We start from the raw sequence: 26,188 nt of genomic DNA, 5'->3' as shown, positions 1-26,188 counted from the left end.
TCCAGACCCTGTATGGTGGCATCTTCAGAAATGCGTCCAGTTTCATGCTCAGGGCCAGGTAGGTAGGCAGAAATTCAGAGTTTCAACGTGTGGATGAGAGGGTGGTGTAGGGAGGAGGCATTTAGATTTATTAGGAACTGGGGAACCTTTTGAGATAGTGGGAGCTCATATAGGAAGCGTGGACTCCCACTAAACCAAAGTGGAACCAGATTGCTGGCACTTACCATTGATAAGGTTGTAGAGCAGTTTTTTTTTAAAGAGATGGGGGCAAGTCAATTGGTGCAGAGCAGCAAGTGGATCAAATGGAAACTTCTCTTAGAGGTTCTCTAGGCTCTTGTCAGGAGGAAAGGCTGGAAGAAGATAAAATATAGACCAGATCGGATGACAGACAATCGCATGAAAAAGAATGCAGTACATCAGGAAAAGGCAGACAAATAGTGACAAGTTTCTAAAGTGCTTGTACACAAATGCTAGAAGTCTAAATAATATGGGTGAACTAGTGTCGTGTGTTAGAGAAACTTGGTGGAATGAGGACAATCAATGGGACACAATTAGTTGGGTACAAAATGTATTGGACAGGCAGAACAGGTCATGAGCATAGGGGCATGGCACTATATGTGAAAGAAAATGTAGGATCCAATGAAGTAAAAATACTAAGTTAATCAAAATGTTCCAGAGAATCTCTGACTAAGTCCATGCTCCAGTAATATATCCCTACTGCTATAGTCTTAAACATTTGACCAGGACAGTGATAGTGGCTATGAAATAACTGAGATGAGAGGCTATCAAATCAAAAACTCAGTAGTAGGGGATTTCGGTTATCCCCAGGTTGACTAATTGGGTACAGGTCACCTCAGGAGGCGATGCAGAAAAAATTTCTTAATACCTTATATGACTGCTTCTTGGAGCAGCTGGTACAAAAACCCGCAAGGGGAGAAGCAGTTCTCAGTTCACTCGGTGGAATGCATGATCTGGTCCAAGAGGTAACCATAACAGGACCACTTGGAAATAGTGACCATAATATAACGTGTAAATTCCTGTGGTGGGAAGAACATCTCAGCAGTCCAACACTATGCCATTTAATTTCAGAAAGGGAGACTGTGCAAAAACAAGGAGGTTAGTTAAATAGAAATTAAAAGTTAGAGTGACCTAAAGTAAATCCCTGCAAGCAACATGGAAGCTTTTCCAAGAGACCATAATACAGGTCCAACTTAAATGTATATCCCAAATAAAAGAACAGACCCAAAAAAGAGCCACCATTGCTTAACAACCATATAAAAGAAGCAGTGAGATAAAAAGGTATCTTTTTTTTTTTTTAAAGTGAAACTCAGATCCTGGTGAAGAAAATAAAAAGGAGCATAAATACTGACAAATTAAGTGAGAAATGTAATAAGAAAAGCCTAGCAGTTTGAAGAACAGCTAGCCAAAAACTCAAAGCAGTAAAGAGGTTTTTAAGTACATCAGAAGTAGGAAGTCTACTAAACAACTAGTGGGGCCCCAAATGAATGAGATACAAAAGGAACACTCAAATACCATTCAAGTCTTGTGGAGAAACTAAATTAATTCTTCGCTTTCGTCTTCACAGCTAAGGATATTAGGGAGATTGCCAAACCTGAGCCATCCTTCACAGGTGATCAATCTGAGGAATTGTCCAAGGTTTAGGTGTCATTAGAAGAGGTTTTAGAAATGATTGATAAACTTAACAGTAACAAGTCACCATAACCAGATGGCATTCATGAAGAGTTCCGAAAGAATTCAAATGTGAGATTGTAGAACTATTAACTGTGGTTTGTAATCTATCCTTTAAATCAGCTTCTGTACCCAGTGGCTGGAAGATAGCGTGACAGCCCACAGGAGGTTTATAGTTGCATAGTGGAGTGCACGTACATGGGCAGTTGGATCTGTGCTTTTATGTTCCCCGGGGGCTATGGATCAGCCTGCAGCACCAGGTCAAACAAACACTTGGGGCTAATTAAGCACCTGCAGCCAAACAAGGCCTGTGGAGCCCTTGAAAAAGGCTTCCCCTTAGGTAAGGATGGGGAAGGAGAATGGGAGCAGACCAGGAAGAAGGAAAGGACTGTGAAGGAGAGCGCTGTAAGAGAGGAGGCTTGCTATAGCTACGGGAGAAAGGTAGCGGGAAAAGGGTCTGGGGAAGTGGCGTAGGGAGGAAGCTGTTGCCCTTTCAGCTGAGTGAGCCAGAACACGGTATCGAGTGGGAGGGGACTGTGTTCTCCCACCTCCCCCCCAGACTGCCCCCACACTCCCAAGGACAACTTGGAAGGGGCAGGGGGAAGCCTCCCCATCCATATGGGGGACTTCTCGCATTTATGACTGTGCCTATGATATTAGTATGGCTCAGCAGGCTGTGCCCCTCCCTGGAAGCAGAGCAGAAAGGGGCACAGTGAGCCTCTGAGGCATTACCTTAACTGCCTCAAAACGCAGGACCCATGAGGGGTTGCTTGGGACTTTGTCACACTGGTGTTAGGAGTAGGATCCCTTGTTGATTAACTCAGTGGTAGGAAGGACAAGAACAAAAAAACAAACCAAACCAAACCAACCCCCCACAAAAAAACACCTCGGTGTGGGTAGACTGGGTTGTTGCATATTTTGCTACATTCACACTACCCTGCCTCACTAGTTAAGGAAGTAGAAGGGTGTCCAGGAGCACCAAGATGGAAGTCTTAGTAAAGGCATTGGTGCAGGCTACTGCTGCCAAACAGAAAGCAACACAGGTACGGAGTTTAGCCTTACAAGAGGCTACGCAGCTCCAGCAGGAGACCAATGAATTATTGATAAGATGGATCAAGTTCTCCTCTGGGACATGGTCGAGCAGGTGAGGGTACTTGTGACCCAGACCCCCAAAGCTGGAGCATCTCCCATATTAAGGGCCGTGGGCTGTCTCCCCAAAATGACATCAGCAGATGACGCTGAGGGCTGCCTCCTGGCCTTGGAGAGAACTGTTCAATGAGAGGCTTGGCCTGTAGGACAGTGGGCCAGCATCCTTGCTCTGCTCTTACATGGAGAGGAACAGAAGTTCTACTAGACCTACCCCTCGAGGTGTCTACTCCCGATTTTAAAGAGGAAATCCTGGCCTGCTTAGGAGTAACCACAGCCATCCGGGCCCAGAGGTGCCATGGGTGGGCATACCAAGAGGGGAAAGCCCCATTGGCCCAGCTGGCTGAGTTAGCCCATCTGGTGCAGAAGTGACTATGTCCAGAGGCATGTAGCCCAGTGAAAGTGTTGGAGGTACTGGTCATTGACCTGTTTACGAGGAAACTGTCATCAGACCTTAAGGCCTGGGTGAGCCAACATGAGCCTGCCACCTATGATGAGGCCGTGGCATTAACTGATAGGTGCCTAGCCATCAGGGAATTGAAGCAGCCTCAGAAGGGGAGAAGGCTGATCTGGGGCAAACCACCCCTATTGTCCCCAGAGGTTCTAGCACCCAAAGGCCTGGGGAGCCCCACAAGCAGGGAAAAACATACTGGACACCCACAAGGGAGATAGGGACCCATGCCTGAACAACCCTGAGGCCAGACCCTGGTTGCCTTCCTCAGTGCCTGGGAAGGACTATCGATGCTACGGATGCAGGGAGCTGGGGCACGTTGATGCTGAGGAGCCCATGCAGTGTGGCTATGGGAATTTGGGGTGACCTGTGGTCCTTGCTCAATCTGGTGGGGGTGGCAGCCATCCAACACAACTTTACTAGAGCTGTCCAAGTAGAAGGGAAACACTACCATGCTGGTCTTTCATTAGTCTGGCCATAAAAATCAACATAATTTCTGTAAAGGGAATTCATGTCTTACTAATATATTAGAGTTCTTTGAAGGGGCTAACAAACACGTGGACAAGGGGGATCTTTAGGAACAGATTTAAAAAAAAATTGCCTGATATATGAAAATGCATCTGAGGAAGCATGGCAAGGTTGTAACCTTTTGTTAAGCCGGGGTACACCCTCTGTTCTCATTTACATTTGGGAAAGCTGCCTGGGGGGCCAGTTTGTCAAGTTCAGAGATTGCACAACATGCAATAAAAATGGCAGTGGCTAGTCCAAGGCCCACTTAGTCTAGGGGTGGGCTTGTAGGTACTCTGTGAGGTGAGCTGAGCTAAGCCAGAGGAAGTGTTGATCTCTGAGCCTCTTGTCATTGGCTCTTCCTTGGTTTGGCTGGGCTCCCTTAGGGAATTTCACAAAATGTCCTTTGGTGCTGTGGCTGGCACATGTGAAGACCACCAGGGCGGCTGGAGTTGGGCTCATGCCGGCGGGGTAGAGGAGCACTTTGAGATCCGCGGGGGGCTGCAGCAGAGGACGGGGGGCTGGTTGGGGAGAAGGGTTTACCTCAGGTGGAGGGATGAGGGAGAGGGCTTGGCGGGGGGTGGGGGAAGGCTTCACCTCGGGAGGGTTGGGGGCTCCCCAGGAGCTCATGTTAGGGCTCTCTACAGCTGCCTGCCAAGGGCTGAAGCTCAGGCTGCCTTTGCTTTTCAGATGTGGCATGATGCACAGCCGAAGAGCCCAGGCCTGGAGCAGCCTCTCCCTGTGGTGCCCTTGGGACGCGCTCTTACTCCTCCTGTGCTGGTGTCAGTGCTGCTGTGCTTGGCCGTAGCTTCGCTGAGCCCTGTGCACTTGCCGAGCCCTTCCCGCTTGGTATGTGCTCTGGGCCTGGGTGGGAAGGGATTGGCCATTGCCTTCAGCAACAGTGCCCAGTGCTCACAGCCACAACTTCTGGCTCCTTTGCAGGCATGTTCCTTGTCTAGATTAAACCATGGAACTGGGCAGGCTGCACTCAGATAATTTATAAATCTGTAGTCTAGCAGTTCCCAACCTCTTCCACATGGAGACCCATTCTGACAATTCAGGAAGATTTGGTGACCCAAGACAATTCAGAAATGGCAGGGGAGCAGTGCTGCAACTAGCTATTTTTGTGCCTGAGGCAAGAATATAAAATTGTGCTGCCTCAGGTTTATATAGAATAGTTTATTCCATAAAAAAGGAAAATACATTAATAAAATAAGTGTTTATTATAGTTTTTTTTTTATTATACTTAATCTGAGTTGTGGTGGGGCAAAGACTCGCCCTCAAACCACTCTCCCTGGCTTAAACCCTACACTCTGAGGCTGGAGAAGCTGCGGGGGAGTCACAAACAAACAAAAAAAAACCTGAGAAATCAGCTACATAGAGAAGTGGGTGGGGGGCAAAAATTACTGCCAGAGACTATTAAGTAGCTTGCCTGGGATCACTATGAATATTAAAGACAACGTGACCTTTTTTCACTGGGGGCCACACAGCAATTTTGTAAATGTTCAGGAGCTGAACACAAAGTAGCCCCAAGCTGCTACTGCCACTGCCCCACACCCACTCTCAGCCTTAGACCCACTCCCAGCATCCCCAAACCACCCCCAGCCTTAGACACTCTCCCTCCCCACCCTGACAGCCTCTTCACCAGGGCTGCTAGGCTGGGTGGCTCCCCCAGCCCTCCTGCTCCCAGCAGGTAACAGTCATTAAAACCAATTAACTCAAGTGTTAAGCTTTCAGCACCTGGGTGTAAGGTAATGACTATCCCTAGTGGTAGAGAGAGGTACTAGAGACAGTAGCTATTTCTGTGGTTAGGAAGTTGCTGGAGGCAGCAGCATTCAGAAACCACAAATGTCATCTTTAAGAGCCACATGGAGCTTGGAGCTGCCCAGCTGGTGACCCTTAACAAATCTAATCATGACCCATGTTTGGTTCATGACCCATAAGTTGGCAATCCTTGGTGTAGTTGCAGGCAACAAAGAAGTTTGATTGGGCTGCATGTGGGCCATATATTTGACATGCTTGTTTTAGCTTGGGTACAAGTGACATGGCTAGAGAATGAACAGGGAAGCCGAAAGAACACCCCTGAGGAAGAGTGAGCCGGAAAGAAAGAAAAAAGCAAGCAGCTAAACAATGAAAATTACTTATCTCCAGATAGCGAATATACATTTAACAAAACAAAAAAGCAGTCCTGTAGCACTTTAAAGACTAACAATTTATTAGGTGATGAGCTTTCATGGGACAGACCTACTTCGTCAGATCTGGAGAATTCTGATGGAAGTAAACTGACATGACGAGAATTTAACAAAGAGACGAAAAAAATTAAAACTGACAAGTCAGCTACATAGGGCAGAATATGAACCCATGGGCTATGTCTGCACTATCACAAAACTTCAAAATGGACATGCAAATGGCCATTTCGAAGATTACTAATGAGGCGCTTTAATGCATACTCAGTGCCTCATTAGCATGCCGGCAGCCGCGTGTCTTCAAAATTGCTGCTTTTAGCTGCCGCATGGCTCGTCCAGACAGAGCTCCTTTTCAAAAGGACCCCGCCAACTTCAAAATCCCCTTATTCCTATCTGCTGATTTGCATGACCATTTTGAAGTTTTGTTCCAGTGTAGATATGGCCATGGTGAAGAATTGCAGAGACTAACAGCCTGCACCCCACCATCAAATCTCAGCCTATGTCTTACTGAAAGATCAAAAATTTCTAGATCTCTACCAGTCATTTGTAAAAATTTATTTTCCCACTGGAAGATGTTTTTTAGTAATTGTCCAGTTTGTCCAAGAATGAATGGATGCAAATCAGACAGTAGGAATCTGAACCCACATAAACATGTCAGTGAGCATTTCCATGGAGCGGGCCATAGCATTCAAGACCTGAAAAACTTGCATTCTAAAACAGACACTGGCTCCGGGCCCAAACCCGGCTCTAGAGGCTGGCTCTGGCCCCATCAAGGCTGCCAGTGTGGCCCTGGCCCTGTGGGTTCTGGCCGTGGCCTCACAGGTACCATCTTGAGCTCCAACCAGGCTGTAGGCACAGCCTCAGTCCAATGGACATTGCCTATGCAGACTTGGCCTTTCAGAGCCCGGCACCTAGCCCTAGAGCATGGTGCCCGTGGGGCTAGGGTCCATGCCATGTTCAGCCCTGGCTAGGCTGCCAGGGTAGGCCCAGACCTGCAGGGCCAGCTCTGGCCAGTGACACAAGCCCTCCTGGCCTCCTCTGCTCAGGGTGGCCAGATTCCCCTATCACTAGGCTTCAGTTGACCCTCCCCCTAATAGCCTCCCAACCCAGAGTCATTGGTTCAATAAACTCATGGTCATGCTAGACTATGGATGTTGCTGGACCGGAGGATGCTGGTTTTGGGAGGTTCAACCTGTGTACTATTGTGAACTCTTCAGCATTGAAGAGCTGGTCAGTGTGGGTATGGCCATTTTTGAAGATTGTGGAAAGATTTGCTTGAGGAGTTTAATGCTGAGCTTTGTGATTTACTATTTAGAATGTATGTGACTTGTGTGAGAGAGACTATGGCAATACACTTTGGTCCTCAGCAACAAGCTGATGCATCATACTCCAGGCCTTTTTGCTCTGTTGGTTTCATTCAGAAATCTCCAGGTGCTTGTTCCCAATCTTTGCTGAGCCAACTGGTTCCTTCACCAAAGGAACTCAAATCAAAGTTTTGTATTTACTTAATGGCTTGTTGGTTCTGAAAGCCTAGGTACATGTATCTGACACTTCTTTGGGGCATTGTTTCCACACTGGGGGAAGAAGTTTTGCTTTTATATTGGAGTAATATTACAGAAGGCATCATCAGATTCAGAGGTAAAGCTTCTTTCAGTCCTTTCCAAGTTTGTTTGTGTAGATGGCACAACTGCATTACCCTTATATGTTGATTATTCTGTGTCCTTTCTTTGACTTTTTTTCCATTCCATTTGTCTTTGCAAGACAATAGATTGGCTAGGGAGAACTATTGTGGCTTTATTTTGATCTGAACTCAACCACAATACAAAAAGCTAGGATAGTACAATCATGTGACTGTCTTTGTCAATTGCCATCTAACTTTGGCCGTCCTAGTATGCTACAACATTGGATATGGTGTATTCTGTATAGCAACTATGTTACATTAAGTGTGGTGGTTTCTTTACAAAATCTCAGTGAAGTTCTTACTATTTCTGGTTCTTGGATTCATCAGTTTTTATGCAGATTATAAAATCTGCAAAATAAGGAGATTCTATTTTGCATGTTTAAAGAAACTGGTGCAGTATGTACATCACTTGGTTGATTACTATATGTGCCATGCTCTAACTTTAAAAGATTTAAAAACTTTAAATTTTAAAAACTTCATCCATTTTAAAATATACAATTTCAGAAGTAGAATGCTCAGTTATAAAAGTTGTCTTTTTAGGTTAGAAGTTACCTTTTTTTGCTTTAAAAAGAACAGTTTTAAAAAGTTATCTTATCTAAATAGAAATTCAGGAACATGGTGCCTTTTTATATTGAGAGATTTACAAATGAAGAGACCATTGACATAGATATTTAACAGCCTTGGTTTGTAATTAAAACTAATCTGGAACTGCAGTCTCAAGAATATAATTAAGGATGTTTTTACTTGGGTTTATGTATCATTTGTAGGTCTGCATCTGATTGATTAAAGTATGATTCTGAGCTAAGGGAAATGTAGTCCGAAGCAGCTCTTTATGTACAGTTATCCTCTTGTTTATTTTTAATAAATATCAAAACTTATGCCCTTATTAAGGGAACTAACAATATTCAGAGTTGGATGTGTTGAATTGTTTGCTTTATTCAAAATCTATAATATATATAAAAATTTTTTTTTTACATAGCTGTACTAAACTGGGGAGCTTCCAGGTTTCTATGTCATATGTATAGTTTGGCTGGAAACAATTTGAAAACCCCTTAAAAACATGCTATACTTACCTGGACTTTAAAATGAAATGCCTAAATCCCTAATTACCACCTCCCTCCCCAATGGAGTGTTATTTCAATGTCTGTGTAACATTTCTCACTTCTGGTTCAGTTGTATGGGTTTTTATTGTGACTGGTGATGCTTTTATCTAAAAAAAAACTTGTTTAGATTATGGATTCTATAAAGTTGTAATTCTGGAGCTGTCTGGGCCTTGTTTTGAGAGAAATTTTTATAGATGCCTCTAAAGCAATGTAAGTTTCCAAGATTGACCACAAAAAAATACTGAGTTCCTGGCCTTAACTGCTTTATAGGTAGAGTGGTGCCCTATAACTGCTTTATAGGTAGAGAGAGAAGAAAAGGAACTGCAGACGTTCTGGATGTCAGTCTGAAATTTTCCACTAGTACCTTTAATAACATGCGGACGTGATAGTGCTGCTGATGATTTGGCCAGTGGTTCCCCTCTGAAATAGAATTTCAAGTTTCTCAGTGATGAAATGATTGGGCAGAATTCTACATGGGGCATAAATACATTTGTTTCCTAGTTAACACTAAAGTCCTATTTAACAATGCTCATAATTAATAGGTGAAAAACTAATACTCAGATTTTATCTTTTAATTACATTGGATCTGTATAGAGTGTAAATTTCCATGTTTTAGGTTACTTTGCCTCTTTTCTCTTACTTTTGCCATATAAATCTTCGCTCTGGACTATATTATAAAAGCCGTATTTTTAAAATAGAGATGTAAACTTTTGATCAATATAGTCAAGGGAAGAATTAAAAACTAAATCTTTTATATAAATTACCCCAATTACCTTTTTAAAATTAACAGTAATACTTAAAGATTTTTCTATCTTGAGACACATAGCAACGGAAGTAACTAAAAGTAAATATAGTGTTGGTCAGCTGTTTAATTTCTGTCAGATTTTACCACCCCACCTCCAGGAAGCTTCCTTACATTCTAAAAAGGTCTGGAATTCTCTCTTTGCTACATGCTGTCACTAGTTATGTGGCGAGTACACCTTGTCTTTCTGGTTTTATAGATGTTCCCTATTGGGGTTTTTTTTCCCTTAGGACCTGAGGCCTGGTATACACTAGGATGAAAAATGTTTGGGATATGCAAATCCAGCTACAAGAATTGCATAGCTGGAGTAGACTTACCTAAAATCAATTTGTCCAACTGCTCATACTTCAGGAGGTCAATTGCTTCCCTTACTGCTCATGACTGCCAGAAGTACTGGGGTTGACAGCAGTGCCATCACAATTTGATTTAGTGTGCACCTAGTGAGTCTATGCTAAATTGAACCTGGGACAATCGACCACTAGTGCATTTTTAACCATTAGTGTAGATGTACCTTGATGAAGCCTCTCATGAAAATCGTCCTTTTGCTTCCAAGCCATTAGTCTAGTAATGTAATCCTTTTTTAAATAAAAAAAAAAAACGCAATCCACCAAGATTCCCTTCAAATCAATATATCATGGGTATATGGTCTGTGATGTTAAGTGTGTCTCCTACTCGTTGCCTAACCAAAAAGAAGCAGAATGAAACCAAACAGAATCTGGTCAGTTTTGCTGTTACTTGGGTCAGGATGGCAGTGACAGTGACCATCATCTCTTTCCAGATTATTATGATTTGCTGGGGGTTGGGAGTTATGAGCTGCATGAAGGTGGGTACTGGCGTTACAGGGAAAGGCAAGACACAGCCCGGGGTCAGGGTAGCTACAGAAGAAACCCTCCCTCCACAAACAGCTTTTATTGGGAGAGCTTGGGGCTGGGAGAGGAGGATATGTGAAGACACTTACACTAGTAGGACATAGTGCTTCAAATGCATTGATATGATGGAACCTTGTGTCCCAAACACCCCATAGGAGAATTCCAGTGCCCTCTTCAGCAACTGGAAGGAGGAGAGATGGGATTAGAGTTCATAGCCCACATAGTGGTGCTGGATGATATTGGGACTCTCTTCACCTGTCGTATCTGCAGCTGAAGAACTTTACTTACTTATTATTCGCTTGGATTTGCTTAAATAGCACATTTTCATTATTTTATTTATATAAAATAAAAAAGAACTAGACATTGAGTGTGCTGTTCTTGTAGCTGTTAAAATATAAAGGTACCACTGAGCAGAATGACACAACTAAAAAGAAAAAATAAGAGGTGAGGAAGGAGAAGCAGCCCCCACCCCACATACACACACTTCAACTTTGCCAAGAAGTTCTACCAAACAAGTAGATTTTGCAGTGTGTCCTCTATAAATTTGAAAAATGCAAGGCAGTCTACCCTCTGAGAGGTGTTAAATTACCAGCAAAAATAGACCCCCTGGCACCACTAGCCCAGAAGGACCTCAGGATACAAACTGTGCTTTGGACCTAAATTCTTTCAGACTGACACCAGCTGAAACACAGAAGATACGGCATTCCTCCCTATTTAATCTTCCGCAGAAGCAGACAACTGTCCCCAGTCTGAGCAGGCTTATATGCAAAATAGCAAATCTCTTCACAATGGGAGGGACTCAGAACAGCTGTAACACAAATGTATCATAGAATACTAGAACTGGAAGCAGAGCCATCCCAAATGGGGTGGGGAGGCCAGGGCCTGGATAAAGGCAACTCCACTCCCACCCTGCCCACTTACTCCTCCTCAACCAACTGGCCCAGGGATTGCCTGAGCCGGGTGTGGCAGAGGTAGTGACAGCAGCAGGGGGTCACCTCACCTGGGCACCCTCTCCACAGGTGCTCATCACTTGAGCAGTGGAGGCAGATTCCCAGTGGGGCAGGAGGGCACAGTGCAGTGGAACAGGCTGCTACTCATGCAGTCCATGTGGTGAGTGCAAGGGGTGGGAGGGCAAAGGGAGGAAACCCCTGCTACTTCCTGCTGCTGCCGCCCAGGTAATCCTCCCTCTTCCCATCCATAGGATGGATGAAGTGGCTGGCACAGGACCTGAACCCATTTGCCCACTTCATCCTATGGATGAGACAGCTCTAACTGGAAGGGACCTCAAGGTCGTCAAGTCAGTCCCCTGTTCTAATAGCAGGACCAAGCACCATGTAGACCATCCTTGACAGGTCTTGTCTAACCTGCTGTTTAAATATCTCCAGTGATGGATATTCCAGAACATCGCTAGGCAGTTTGTTTCAGTGCTTAACCATCCTGACAGGGTATTTTTCCTCATGTTCAATCTAACCCTCCCATGCTGCAATTTAAGTCCATTGCTTCTTGCTCTATCACCAGAGATTAAGGAGAATAATTTTTCTCTCTCCTCCTTGTAATGACCTTTAGGAACTTGCAAGTTATCCCCTTCTGCTTGAGGGTCTTAATATCCTTCCTGGAACTTAACTTAATTGTTATCGCCATGCTGCTGCCACCTCTTAGTTTTCTTTCCAGACAAAACAAATCCAGATCTTTCCATCGTCCCTCATCGGTCGTGTTTTCTAGATCTCTCTCTAGTTGGTTTAATTAGCCTGATGTAGGGGTTAATCTGACTAACCCAGAATAAACCTGCTGCCCAGTATTTTGTGTTGGAAGAGAAGGAATTTCCATATTGAATCAGACCCATGATCCATTAGAACCACTAGGCTTCAGAGGATGCCATATTGGGCTTCATCAAGGTCTCTAATAATGCTGTCTTAAACATTCTAGCAACAAACTAGATTTTACAGTTTCTCATTAGAGAGAATATTAACATCCAGATCCTTTTTAAATATTAAGTTCTTGGCATAAATGATTTCCACAGATGAATTACACCTGAATGAAAAAGGTATTTCCTTTTTAATTTTATAGTATGTCCTTTTGCCTCTGAGGGAACAACAAGCTCCTTATCTATCCTCTCACCTTAAATGCTCCAGTATCCTTTCTAAATGGGATGAGCAGTACAGCATATAGTTTTCCAGATCAGGCCAAAATATTAACTTGTAACAGCATGTTAATACTCTGTGTTTATACAAGGAATGGGATAGCAAATAATCAAATAGTTCAATAAATGCCTCTGTTCAATGCACGGTTGTTAAATAAAAGAAATTTGCTGTCTGCAGAAGGATAAGAATTTATCTTTGTCTTTTGTGCAGCCCCAACAAGCTACATGTCTTTCTGCAACCAATGTGCCTTAACCTAAGATTTCTGCTACTGACTCTTGTGTACCCCGTTAGCTTTTTTGCAGGTTATTTTACATATGAAGGTGCCTAATGAGAATGAAGCCAGAAAAGAGGACGCCAAGGGGCCACCTAGTGAATGGTACATAAACATCTTGTAATAGGAATAAAGAATAGTTTGTTGGAACAAACCACTCATTCCAGGAAGCTGTAACAGTGTGCTTCCTTTAGCCTTAAAGAACAAGCTCTCAAAGCTGATCCCTTGCCCCAACCACAGCAGTGGCTAAAAACACTGAGTTCACTCCACACTAAAAGGCAGATGTAAACTGCTTAAGTGTGCACTACTGGCAAGAGGTACATGTTCTGCAGTTGATAAATACAATAGAGGTCTGATCATGTCTAAAACAGACTTGTACCCAAAAGTAGTGGGTGGGGAGATCACCTTCTGGAGCATATGTTTCCAGGCCTTGATCGGGGCTTATTGAAGTGTGTGTATAATACTGAGGTTTCTTGCTTGCTTGGTTTTTATCTAAAACTTTAAAAATGTCTATCTTGTGGTACTTAATATCCATAATCTGGTTTTCTTAAAATGTAGTAATTGTAAATCCTAGAATGCCAAGTTGTGTATCAAAGATGTACATGAGTTTCACTGAATTGCCATTCATTTGAACATTCATATTAGAACCAAAATTACTAGAATAGTGTGGAACACTTAAGAAATCAGACTGAAAGGTATTGAGTGCTAAACTTCACAATGGTTCTGCATGAAATACTTTTACTAAAAAGTATTTAATAAAGTTTACCTTTTGCTTTCTTAAAAATTAATTCCTAAGATCTGTTTTAAAAAATCTGGAGATGAGTGAGCTTCTGGGATGCAGGACTGTCTTTCAAAATAAGACTAAGCTGGCTTTGAAATACTTAAGATTGTCTCTTGTTTCAGGGCTCATGAAAAATATTTTGAGAAGACAAGTTTAGAAAGCTTCTGTTACATTATTTGGGAACACAAACAAGCAGGTAGAGTTCTGTCTATGAAACACTAATTCCAGTGCGTGTATATTTGTCTGCATAGTAACATTAAATATTAGTAAGTGAGCAAGGGTATATTAATGTCCTTTTGATTAGAAAATTTAATAGAGCAATAGAAATTCACATGATGGTCCATAAAATGGGGACCTTGCCTGAAAGTGTTCTACAATCTTACCAGTATGGTAGTTAACAGTTGTCCTTGGGAATGGAAGAGGGCTGGTGAAGAGTATTTTACCTTTTGCCCAAGTGACCTCAGTTTCTAGTCTAGAGATGAGTCCTTGTAAAAGCAGCCTCTGCAGGCATCGGTGAAAAGGTTTAGCCAGTCCCATTGCAAGCTGGCAGTAGCCTCTCTGCCCCCCCCCCGCCCATTTGCAAAGGTTTTCATCTTCTCTTCCAGAGCACTTTTTAACCTTTGATTTCACCAGGCCCATTGTATTGCCAAGGTGACAGCTCCATAACCGAGGTGACAATGAAGCTTCATACAAGTGCCTAGTCTTTACTGATTATAATTTCACTGAGTAAAGGATAATAGAAGGCATTGAGTTCTCTCATACAACCTTCTTTTTAGCACATGACTCAACACAATTTCGTTAATGCAACTTGAAAATTTAAAAAGATGAAACTTGTGTAAACCTCTCCCTTAGATGCTTATTTTGGTTTAGTTAAAACCTGTTTCTAATTTTCTTACACCAAATTGAAGCTTAAACTGAAAATAGGCCACATGACCTTCAGCAGTTTAAATTGGTTTTGTAAATACCCCTAACTTCAGGAGTGGGGATCCTCTTGTGTCATAAGGCAAGTGACCTACAGAAATACCATTTGGAGGTGGGGACGCAGGGGCACCACACAAGTGAAGGTTTTTGTTTTGTTAAAAAAGCATATTGACCTTGACCTTGTCCCCAAGGCAAGACCTCAGACAGCATGGAGAAGATCTACTGAGATTGAAGGATAACAACGGGTGTACTCCTAGAGTCAGCTAGAATATCCCCCCCGCCCACAAGACAGGTTAAAGTGGAGGAGACTTGTAGATGACCTATGCTCTACTTGAAGTACAAGGGTTTAACCAAAGTCCTGTCGCCAAATGAGACATGACATTATTAAATTGTGAGATGAACATGCAAAACATTGTTGCAACCATTATTCTATGTTTGCACCAAATCTGATATGAAGTGAGATGTCTGTTGAAAGCTGATGTTGCACTGGTTCCATTTATGTGGCTCACATGCATGTCTCAGTTTTGTATTTGAAGTTAAGTATTAGCTTTCTACTTGTACTCCACATGTTGCTTCTTGGAGTCCTCAACAAGAGCCTTTGCAACCTGTTGTGAAAGGGTTACTAGTCAAGTCAATCAGTACTTGACTGATAGTCTTAGTAGGTAGGTAGTTGTGGGTTTTTTGGGACAGCATTTTCCTCAAAATTTAACTCCCAATTTATATTTGGAAGCACTACTTTTCTTTTTCCACAAGGAAACTATGTACAGGATTCTGTAAGTAGTTTCTAGCTTGGAGGGAATTTTTATCTTCCAACACAAGTTTTCAGTAGGGTCTTTCCAGCAGAAATACTTGCTGGGTAAGAAAAGATATATGCCTTTTTTTAAAAAAACAACAACTTGAAATAATCCATGCTTGAGAACAAACTGTAGTGAATGTCTTTTTTTTTTTTTTTAATTCGCATTTGACATGGCGTTGGTAGCTTAGTTCCATCAGATGTCTTTATAGAACTGTAAGTACTAGTTCACTTTTTTCCCTCTGTACTTACCCAGGAGTTTGTTTAATCGGAGGATTCTCTTTCTGAAAACATGAGAATGAAATGACTTGAGATTATGATGGGGATTCGTTTCTGGTGGCATAATTGCACTGAGAGAAACAATAGTCTGCTCAACTGACGGCTTATTATCATTAGATACAAATGTCTTTATGTTGTTCCTTTCTATTGTGTTTGGTATTTTAAAAAAACTAGGACTTCTTTAAAGTTTAACTTCAGTAAAGAGCAAATGAGACTCAGGTTATTCCTAAAAGTAAAGTGGAGAGAGAGTTTTAAGGCCCTCATGCAGGTTTTTCAAACCAGTCAGATGAATGGTCAGAGTAACAGAGCGTAAATGTTTTACACATCCCTGCATTAAAAACAACTTGCAAACTTAACACTTGAGTTAATAAATGCCAGAATTAAGATTGCTTGTACAACCTTATTTGCCCCTTTATGTAGGCATTCACATAGTGTGATGATGTAATTTAAAAATCTCAACAAACCTGAAAAATCCCGTTGTGTTAACATATTGATGATGCTCATGTGGACAATCAACAGGGTTGATACTTCTACATGTGAGTTAAAGGAGGAACTTGTAGCTGCATCAATTTATCTTCTATGAACTAGCATCTCTATGGAGTAGGATGCTTTGCAAGTGGGTTTTAGAGATACTTGTTGACAAAAAAGGAATGATGAGACTTAAGTGTTCGATTTCAGGCTGTGAAGGGGGGGGTGCTCTAGAGCAGGGGTGAGTGGACTTTTAACATCAGGGGGCCCATCTTTTCATCCCTGCAATGACCTGACTCTCCCCCCCCATATAATTGTGGTGCACCCCCATTTTGAAATTTTGTGCCCCCAAGGGGGTATGCCCTGCAGTTTGCACAACCCTGTTCTAGAGGGCACAGATTTTTCTTCCCATATCCCCTCCAACCCTGTTTTTTGCCACTACTTGGCTCCTCATACCAGTCCCATTGTCCTCGCCCAGTTAGTCCACTGATCAGGCTTCTCAACCTCATCCTGTTGTCTAGGAAGTTCAACTACCTATCACAGTCTTCTTGCCTAGTCAGTCTATTTCAAGTCTCTCTTCACTCCCAGACCCTTACTTTTGCATACGATTGACCTATGCATCCAGAAAAGTTTAAGAACATGAAGATTCCAGTTTTCTAGCTTTAAAAAAAGCAAATAGAAAAACAAATTCCAAGCAGAACTACAGTGATGCCTAACTTGGGTCATGTGTGGGGTTTGGGCCATTAGACATGAGCACAAAATTCTGACTCGAGTTAATGAACTGGCTGGTACTGTTAGCAGGTAGTGTATGCCAGTCAGGCACTGCAGGGGAAGGTGCATGTATTCTCTGCTGTTGGGTTTCACAGCTATTTTGCTGATCACTGGGGAGACTTTAGAGCAGGCGTGTCCAGCCCGCGGGCCGCACGCTGCCCTGGACAGCTAGTAATGCGGCCCCACAAGATCATAAACTTTTAACATTATTATGTGATTTATATACACTAACTATATTATATTTTATATGCAGCCCAAGACAATTCCTGTTCACTCAACGTGGCCCAGGCAAGCCAAAAGGTTGGACACCCATGCTTTAGAGCTAGAGTCAGCACCCATTCAAAGGCGGAGTGCTGAAATTCAACCTTTTGACCTCCTATGTACATTTTGAGTGCTGGTGATACTTCTTAAAGTAACTAATAGTCCTACTTGCAACATCTTCATTAATAAATAAATAAAGATGCAGAACTTTACCATTTAGGTGCTGGTTGTAGCATTAGCTTTTTTTTTTTTTGTCTTCGAACAAGCTCCCAGCTGCAGGGAGGGTGGGTGGGGCTGAGTTCCCACCTCACATGCCAATGAAAAATCCACTTGTGTGCCATTCTTGACACCTGTGCCAGTGGTTGCTGACCCATGCTGTAGCAACTCAAGGGTTCACTTTCAGGATCTGGAGGAGAGTTCTTTAGTAGTTCAGAACCTTTTGCCTGTATTTCATGTACCCCTTCCCCCCACAATTCCTCTGCTCCTGTTCAGTCCCCCTCACCTCTGCATTGTAAATTTGGCTGCTTTCTTCATTTTGGCTGGATGCCAGCAGGGGATATGGTAGGCACTTAAGAAGCCCAGTCTCTCATATCTTGTGTCTAGCACTATGGCAACCCAGTACAGCCATTGCAGGGAAGGTCCTTCTCAGTCTTGCACAGAATATGCATCAGTGGCTTATGGGGATCATGCTTGTATGAGCTGAACGCACACAGCAGTGTTGAGGGCTGGAGTATGCACTGGATGGATAGAATACCTGGCTGCTGAGTTCTCTAAGCATATTGTCATGAATGTATGTCTGTAAAGGGTTAACCATTAGAGGTTGGGGGTGGGGACAGGCAGGTAAGCCAATAGGAGAAAGAATTTTTTTTTGAAATGGGAACAATTGCAGGCTAAGGATCTCTGTCTAGGTTCTACAGCTGGAGCAGGGAGAGACCAAAAATGCAGATGAATCCAGTAAATATGCTGATCACATTGTAACCAGAGCATGAATATGTAAATAAGAAATGGTTTTAGACGTGATCAGTTTACTTTTTATTTTAGATTTGGTGTGGAATTTCTCAGGCTGGTTTGATTCCTCTCTCTTCTCCCCCCACCCATTACTTTTAAGATCAATCCCAGAGAAGTAATTCTCTGTGCTCTAATATTGATAATCTTTAGCTGCTTTAATGATATCTAGCAGTTAAGTATGCATATCTACTCTTTGGTATTTTTCTCTTTTGCTTTGTGAATAAATTACTTCTGGTAACCTGATAGCTGGTTACAACTTAGTTTCCAAACTCTCCCTTAAGGAAAGGGTAAAGCTTGGGGGTTACCCCACAGGGAGCTATCCATGTGCCTTCTTGGGTTTTAATGGGGGGTGTATCACTTGGCTGGTGGCAGTTACCATGGTCTATTTGTGGGCCCTCACTTTTTGTACTTGTGCATCAGGCCTACCTCTCCCTACTGACACACCATTGAAACATTTTTTTCAAAAACTCCTAACTTGAGCCCAAATTTGGGTTGTCTCATATGTCTACCAAATGTCTATCCCTTGCCTCCTTTCCACTGTTCATTCTGCAGATACTGTATGCCCAAATAACTATAGCTTCCATTGTATAACCTTCTGCAGTAGGTTCTCTTTTTGGCTGTATCTTCATATATAATTCCTCATTGGTGTCCTCCTGCATCCATTGTAGTCTCAGGATCATTCTATAACTCCTGCTTTTGACTGCCAGTATCCTTCTCTTTGAATTTTTCGTAATCATCCATGTCTCACATCCATACAACATGCTGTTGAATGCACACGTTTTCGAGACGTTCAGCTTTGTTCCTAAGCTAATAGCTTTGCTTTTCCAGATTTTACCTATAACCTTCAAACTCGCTGTTGCTTTTGCTGTTCTAGTCACTATTTCCTTCTTACAGTCTAGATCATAAGTCATATTGCTCCCCAGGTAAGTGAACTTCTCGATACTTTCTAGTATTGGACACCGCAGCTCTAAGTGCGTCAGTTCACATACTAGTTTTTTCCTAAATGGGGCAGTGTTTGCCTTGCAGGAAGACCGCAGTTCATCAGCAATGCTGCTGGCTTCCATCATGCTGCTTCTTGAAATGACTTAATGGTTTCTCATTACCACGGAAACCTGTCTGTGCCATTTATGTTTTCATGATGATGGATAGCTTTACTGTTACCAGTGTTATAGCAAACAACCATGGACCTATTTTGAACAGAGTGCCTTGTGTTTGCCCTTCATGTTCCCGCAGTGACTGGAACCGTCTGGGAGATCCATAGTAGAGGCATCCACTCAAAATTTCTCTTGCACTGAGAATATTGTATATCACACCATTACTGATGTAGCACTTGGGGGCCAGATCTACAGTCTTCTCCTTTTTGTCAAGATACTTTAACATTCTTTATTGGACACTTAGTGTTTAAACATTAAGGCTCTCTGAATCTGAAGTTAACTGCTTGACTTTAACTTTTTGATCCTGTTCCTGACTAGCTGCTGATCAGTTAGTGAATGGGCATTTAAGTGCTGCTAAAGTTCTAATTTAACAAAATGTGGCATGTTTATGCTGGGAGACAAGGAAGGGATTCAGATAAGGAGATGGTTTGGATAATAAGGCTTTGGATAAACTGGAGCATATTGTATCTGAGATGTTGGTAAGAAAGGCTTGCTATTTTTATCCTCTTGGTGGGCCCTCATAAGCTTGGAGTTCTGTATTTGCGCCTCAACAGGCTTGTGGTGTTAAAAGTAGAAGTCAGACAACTGTGAAAGTCAGGACAATAGGATTGCATAGTATAACAACACTTTCTGGCCTGGGGGTGTGGGTGGGTGTGTGTGTGTGTGTGTGTGTGTGTTGTGTGTGTTTGTAAACAAGGAATAAGTAAAACAGAGCAAACTAAAATAGCTGAGTCCTGCAAGTAGTTGGTAGGGTTGATGGTTGGAAATGTGATCTGAAGCTACACAACTAGGGAACCTCAATGCAATTTCTGTAGATTCATTCTTCAGAGTAGACCCATGCTTCAGAGCTTCTATGTTTTTGTTTTCTTCCTCCTCCTCCTCCTAGGTCTTACTTTAACCTTGTGTTTTATGATAAACCATATTGCTCACATAAAGTTTGTTTAAGCTTTTACTATTTCACAATGTACTGGTTTGAATAACAAAATACAAGATTCTATATTTTCTGTTCTATGTAAAGAACTTGATCCTCTGGTGTTTGAGACTTTATCTAGAAAGGTTTGAGGACTAATTCCCTGTTTGAGGGGGAGGTGGGTAACAACTTCCCTATGTGACCATGTTTCCCAATTTTATTTGGCCATGGAATCTTTTAAAATGTGAAATAATTTTGCAGAATCCCATTCTCATGAGCTCTACCCCTTGGCCCCCAAATATGTCCTCCCTATCTCCAGGCTTTACCTGTCTTGGTCTTGGCCCTCACTCCCAGAATCCACGCCCCACTCAACCCCATCCCCAAACTTTATTCCTCTATCTCCCAAACCTGCCCCCTACCCCAAGGCTTAATAGGTCTCAGCCCCAAGCCATTCCCTGGAACTAACCCATCTGTGGCACTGGCTGGGGAGTCTACATCAGGCAGCCACATGCACCCCATTGAAGGGAGGCTGGCATGAAGGTGTTCTGTTGGCAGGGATGAGCTGAGCCACGCCCCACTGGAGGGTATGGCCACTTGAGTAGCAGGGCAAGTGAGGGGCTCTACTGCAGCTCCCTGCCCTGCCGCTGCTGCAGTAATAGAACTACATTCAGTTGAGTTAATGCCTGGATCCCTCCAGCCACTCTGATGACTGTTAAACCAATTCAATTTAGTTGTTTTTTTTTTTTTCAGCAGTGGCAGGGCAGGGAGCCACAGAGGAGTCGGCTGTTGTAATGGAATTTCCTTGTGGAACCCTTATTTTCACTTTGTGGATCCCTGGGTTCCCTGGAACACCATTTGGGGAACACTGCTATATGGCAAAGGAGGAAAAGTTTGTTTTACGACTCATTCAAAACTAGTTGATTGTGCTAGCTTAATTTAAGGGGATGAGGGATAGGTGGAGAAATCTTATTGCCCTATTCAAAGGTTTTCTGTTCAACCAGTTTCTGTCTAAGGATACTTCTGGTACGTTATCTGAAGCATCCGATGATTTGGGACAGGAAGGCACCTGCTTGGAACTTAATTATTTCTTGAGCACTAGAATACAGTACCACACATTGGTCATATGGCCCTCCCACTTCCATTATCTTAATGGAAGTAGTTACTACCAGAACGAATAGAAGTGAATGCTTTGGGAGCTAAACCATTCCTTGTTTGTTTTAACCATGATCTTAAAATATCTAGATTGTATATTAATACTTCACTAGAGCTACTGTGTGCCTGTGTGTGCATCAGTAACATGATGCACTAAGCTGATGCGTTCCCTGAGGATGAACCGCTTTTGTGGTTTGTTGCTATGGCAACTGCCTTCCATAGCTGCCTCAAGGTCACTCAGTCGTAGCTTAATGTGTGGATTTTATTAACCAAAATACCAATGCCCAAGAGATAATACAGTTTACGATCATTTTGCTGCTTTCTACAAACTGTTAGATTAGATTCGTGAAGAGAACAGTGGATTAAAGGTTATTTAGGTATTTTTGTTCTAAATTAGGCATGTTTCCTAAAACTAATATCTGTACTTATGCCAGATGCACGTGCACTAATGTGATTCTCAACTGTAGAGGACTTAATGGGAAAAGGAGAAGTATTTCATAGCTAAATTAGAGAAGCTGCACCAGGCATAAGATAATAGTTTCCTTTACTCACTCAAATTAATGGAAATTCTATTTTCCTTCTAATTTCAAATAGCTTCCCAATCGGTAACTTTAGGAAACTTCTCCCCCCCGCCCCCTGCCAAAATTTTGAAACAAGATCATTTGTAAAGGACAGTGTCACAACTTGTGAGTCATTAATACGCTGCCTCCTGCTGATTCCTCTGAAAAGTAGCTCAGCCCAGCACTGGAGCATCTTCTGGCCAGTGTTTCATAGAATCATAGAATATTGAACTGGAAGGGACCTCGGGAGGTCATAGAGTCCAGTCCCCTGCCCTCATGGAAGGACCAAGCAATGTCTAGACCATCCTTGTTTAGATGTCTGTCTGACTTGCTCATAAAGATTGCCAGTGATGGAGATTCCACAACAGTGGTTTGTAACCTATCCTTTAAATCCACTTTGGTACCAAATGACTGGAAGACGGCCAATATAATGCCAATATTTAAAAAAGGCTCTAGAGGAGACCCTGGCAATTATAGACCGATAAGTTTAACATCAGTACCAGGCAAATTAGTAGAAACACTAGTAAAGAATAAAATTGCAAGGCACGTAGAAGAGCACGAATTGTTGGGCAAAAGTCAGCATGGTTTCTGCAAAGGGAAGTCGTGTCTAACTAATCTATTAGAATTCTTTGAAGGGGTTAATAAACATGCGGACAAGGGGCACCCAGTGGACATAATATACCTAGATTTCCAGAAAGCCTTTGACACGGTCCCACACCAAAGGCTTTTATGTAAATTAGGTGGTCATGGGATAGGAGGAAAGATCCTTTCATGGATCGGGAATTGGTTAAAAGACAGAAAACAAAGGGTGGGAATAAATGGTAAATTTTCACAATGGAGGAGGGTAACTAGTGGTGTTCCCCAGGGGTCAGTCCTGGGACCGACCCTGTTCAACTTGTTCATCAATGATCTAGAAAATGAGGTAAGCAGTGAGGTGGCAAAGTTTGCAGATGACACCAAGTTGTTCAGGACAGTCAAAAGCAAAAGGGATTGTGAAGAACTACAGAAAGATCTCAGCAAACTGAGTGATTGGGCAGCAGGATGGCAAATGAAATTTAATGTGGGTAAGTGTAAGGTAATGCATGTTGGGGAAAAAATAACCCAAATTACACGTACTACATGATGGGGTCAAATTTAGCTACGACAGATCAGGAAAGGGATCTTGGAGTTATAGTGGATAGTTCTCTGAAGACATCCACGCAGTGTGCAGCGGCAGTTAGTAAGGCAAATAGGATGTTAGGAATTATTAAGAAAGGGATCGATGATAAGACAAAAGATATCATACTTCCCCTATATAAAACTATGGTACGCCCACATCTTGAGTACTGCGTGCAGATGTGGTCTGCTCACCTCAAAAAAGATATATTGGCATTAGAAAAGGTTCAGAAAAGGGCGACTAAGATGATTAGGGGCTTGGAACGGGTCCCATATGGGGAGAGGCTAGAGAGACTGGGACTTTTCAGTTTGGAAAAGAGGCGATTGAGGGGCGATATGATAGAGGTATATAAAATCATGAATGGTGTGGAGAAAGTGAATACAGAAAAATTATTTACCTTTTGCCATAATACAAGAACTAGGGGACACCAAATGAAATTGATGGGTAGTAGGTTCAAAACTAATAAAAGGAAATTTTTCTTCACACAGCGCACAGTCAACCTGTGGAACTCCTTGCCCGAGGAGGCTGTGAAGGCCAGGACTCTATTAGGGTTTAAAAAAGAGCTTGATACATTTTTGCAGGTTACGTCCATAAATGGCTATTAGCCAGGGATAAAGTATGGTGCCCTAGCCTTCAGAACAAGGGCAGGAGATGGATGGCAGGAGATAAATCACTTGATCATTGTCTTCTGTTCTCCTTCTCTGGGGCACCTGGCATTGGCCACCATCGGCAGATGGGATGCTGGGCTGGATGGACCTTTGGTCTGACCCAGTATGGCCATTCTTATGTTCTTATGTCTCAGGGACTATATGGGGGTGTGTGTGTGTGTGTGTCTGTGTTTTCCTTTTTTTTCCTTTGTCTATTAACTTGCCTTCTTGATCTGTATAAATTGAGACCTGAGCCCTGGGAGGGGACTCACTTTTCTAAATGTATTAGCAGAGCAGCTTTGCTAGTAAACAGAGTGGTCTGACAAATTGTGAGTCTTGAGTCTAACTTTGACAAGCTTAATACTATTCTTCTATATATGCTCTTTCTTTTCTGAATGTAAGTTGGAGTCTTTGCAATGTGGTAAGCACCCATCTCCTAGAGAAGCACTTCTATTTGCTCCACTCCTCCCTTTGCTTATAGATGACTATAAGGCTGTTGACAAATTTTACTAATTTAGCTACACACACTCAAAATGCCAAGGAGGCTGGTGATCTTTGAACAAGGGAACTCTGCACTCTTGAAACTCAGCAGGTCCATCTATAGAGACTTTAGTTTAGCAGTGCTCACTGTTGCAGTTGCTTGAACACCCACTATCTGGTGTTGAGGGAAATGACTAGAGTGCTAAACCACTGCCAGCAGGGATGCTGGACCCCACCCACCTACTGCAGTGGGACTTGAGCTCTCGTTCTCCTCCCAATTGGGCTTCAGTCCTGCCCCCTGTCAGTCCCATTTTTGTTGTGGTTATTTTTAGGAAAAGTCAAGGACAGGTCACCATAGGTTTCTGTGAACTTTTATCAGAGGCATGGCTTTGTTAGCCTGTATCCCCAAAAATAATCAAGTCCTCTGGCACCTTGTAGACTAACAGGTGCATGTGATGAAGCAGGTCTTTGCCCACAAAAGCTTATGCTCCAAAAATTCTGTTAGCCTACAAGGTGCCACAGGACCTCTCATAGTTTTTGTGAACTTCTGTTGTCCCTGATCTGTTCCTGGCTTTTTCTAAATTAACCATGACAAAAATCTTAATCTTATACAGGTTGAACCGCTCAATCTGCATCCTCAGGACCTGATTGGTGCTGAATGAGAAAATGTGCTGGACCCTGGGAGGTAAATTTTGTCTAGCCCAATACCAACCCTTCACTGGTTGCTGGGCTCTGAGAAGGCATTTAGGGGTAAATCATGGCTAAATAACAGAACAGAACACAAAATCAGGTTTGGTTGTAAACAAACTTTATGGTACCATCTGAAACCTTGCCACACTCAAGTGTCTGTCCAGATAACTAAATTCATGTTGGATTACAGATGTTGCTGAATGAGTGTTTCAGACTTGAGAGGTTCAACCTGTAAATAGCTTAGTATAACACACAATAAACCTGAATTGTCTTACTACTGCTCGAAAGTCACTTTTCATACTAAAGAAAATGAATGTATGCAAATACCAAGGAGGAGGGAAGGTGGTGAGACCGACTTTTAGTGTCTTGGGGGAGAGCCATAATATTGTACAAATTGACTTTAGTGTGTATATTTGAGTTGAATGTTAGTTTTTCGAGGGGTGTGTGTGGGGGGGGGGGGGGGGGGTGACCATCCAAAATGAAAAGTTTGTTTTTAAAGCTGGAATTCTCCTTCAGCTCAAGAAATTCACTTGTATCTAGAAACTTTGATTGCTAGTTGTCTAACAATTAATTTCTGAAGGGTTCAGATGAGCTGTGTATAACACTGAAACAGTACGTTTCAAATAACTGTTCGGGGTAACAGGGAGTGGAAGACTCAACAAATAGCGCTTTTTTTTTTTTTTTTTTTGGTTCCTCAACTGATCAGACCAGAGTGCTATGACTCAAATTAAGAGGCCTGTCTTCTCAATTTAATGAGCACTGCTTATTGTCTGTATTGATTGTCTTCCAAAATCATACGATAATTTTAAATGTTGATGTGTTTTTTTAGTGTACAAGTATCGGAGGTAGCCGAGTTAGTCTGTATCTTCAAAAACAAGAAGTCCTGTGGCACCTTATAGACTAACATTTTGGAGCATAAGCTTTCGTGGGCAGAGACCCGCTTTGTCAGGTGCATGAGTGGAGGGGTATCGGAGGAGGATTTAAAGAGGGAGTCTGGGTCAAGGGCGGGGGGGCCACAGCTGGCAAGGACTATACAGTCAGGGTGAATGTGGCCCAGTAGATAAATGGGCCACATTCACCCTGACTGTATAGTCCTTGCCAGCTGTGGCCCCCCCGCCCTTGACCCAGACTCCCTCTTTAAATCCTCCTCCGATACCCCTCCACTCATGCACCTGACAAAGCGGGTCTCTGCCCACGAAAGCTTATGCTCCAAAATGTTAGTCTATAAGGTGCCACAGGACTTCTTGTTTTTGAAGATACAGTATTCAAATACAGAATGTTAACATAAGCTATTTTATACAAGTGTTGCCA

The 26,188-nt window shown here is 42.7% G+C and overlaps 1 protein-coding gene across 7 annotated transcripts in view; it reads left to right on the top strand.

The window, feature by feature from the left end:
• The window catches only part of NCOA3 (nuclear receptor coactivator 3), a 186,203-nt gene that overhangs the window by 9,990 nt on the left and 150,025 nt on the right, over positions 1–26,188 (top strand). Inside the window, exons 1-3 of one of the 7 annotated variants that reach the window (XM_075011852.1) lie at positions 4,591–4,642; positions 12,867–12,951; positions 13,750–13,823. The exons of 5 other annotated variants lie outside the window; for them this stretch is intronic. The gene's annotated coding sequence lies outside the window, so the exon portion shown is untranslated. Of the gene's footprint in view, positions 1–4,590; positions 4,643–12,866; positions 12,952–13,749; positions 13,824–26,188 lie in introns of those variants that run through there. One more of the 7 variants, XM_075011853.1, reaches the window with a different exon arrangement.

The sequence above is a fragment of the Carettochelys insculpta genome, chromosome 17 (genome assembly GCF_033958435.1).
Source record: "Carettochelys insculpta isolate YL-2023 chromosome 17, ASM3395843v1, whole genome shotgun sequence".
In the NCBI taxonomy this organism is placed as follows: domain Eukaryota; kingdom Metazoa; phylum Chordata; order Testudines; family Carettochelyidae; genus Carettochelys; species Carettochelys insculpta.
Note: the sequence above shows the minus strand (reverse complement) of the source record. Positions and strands in the feature narration are given on the sequence as shown.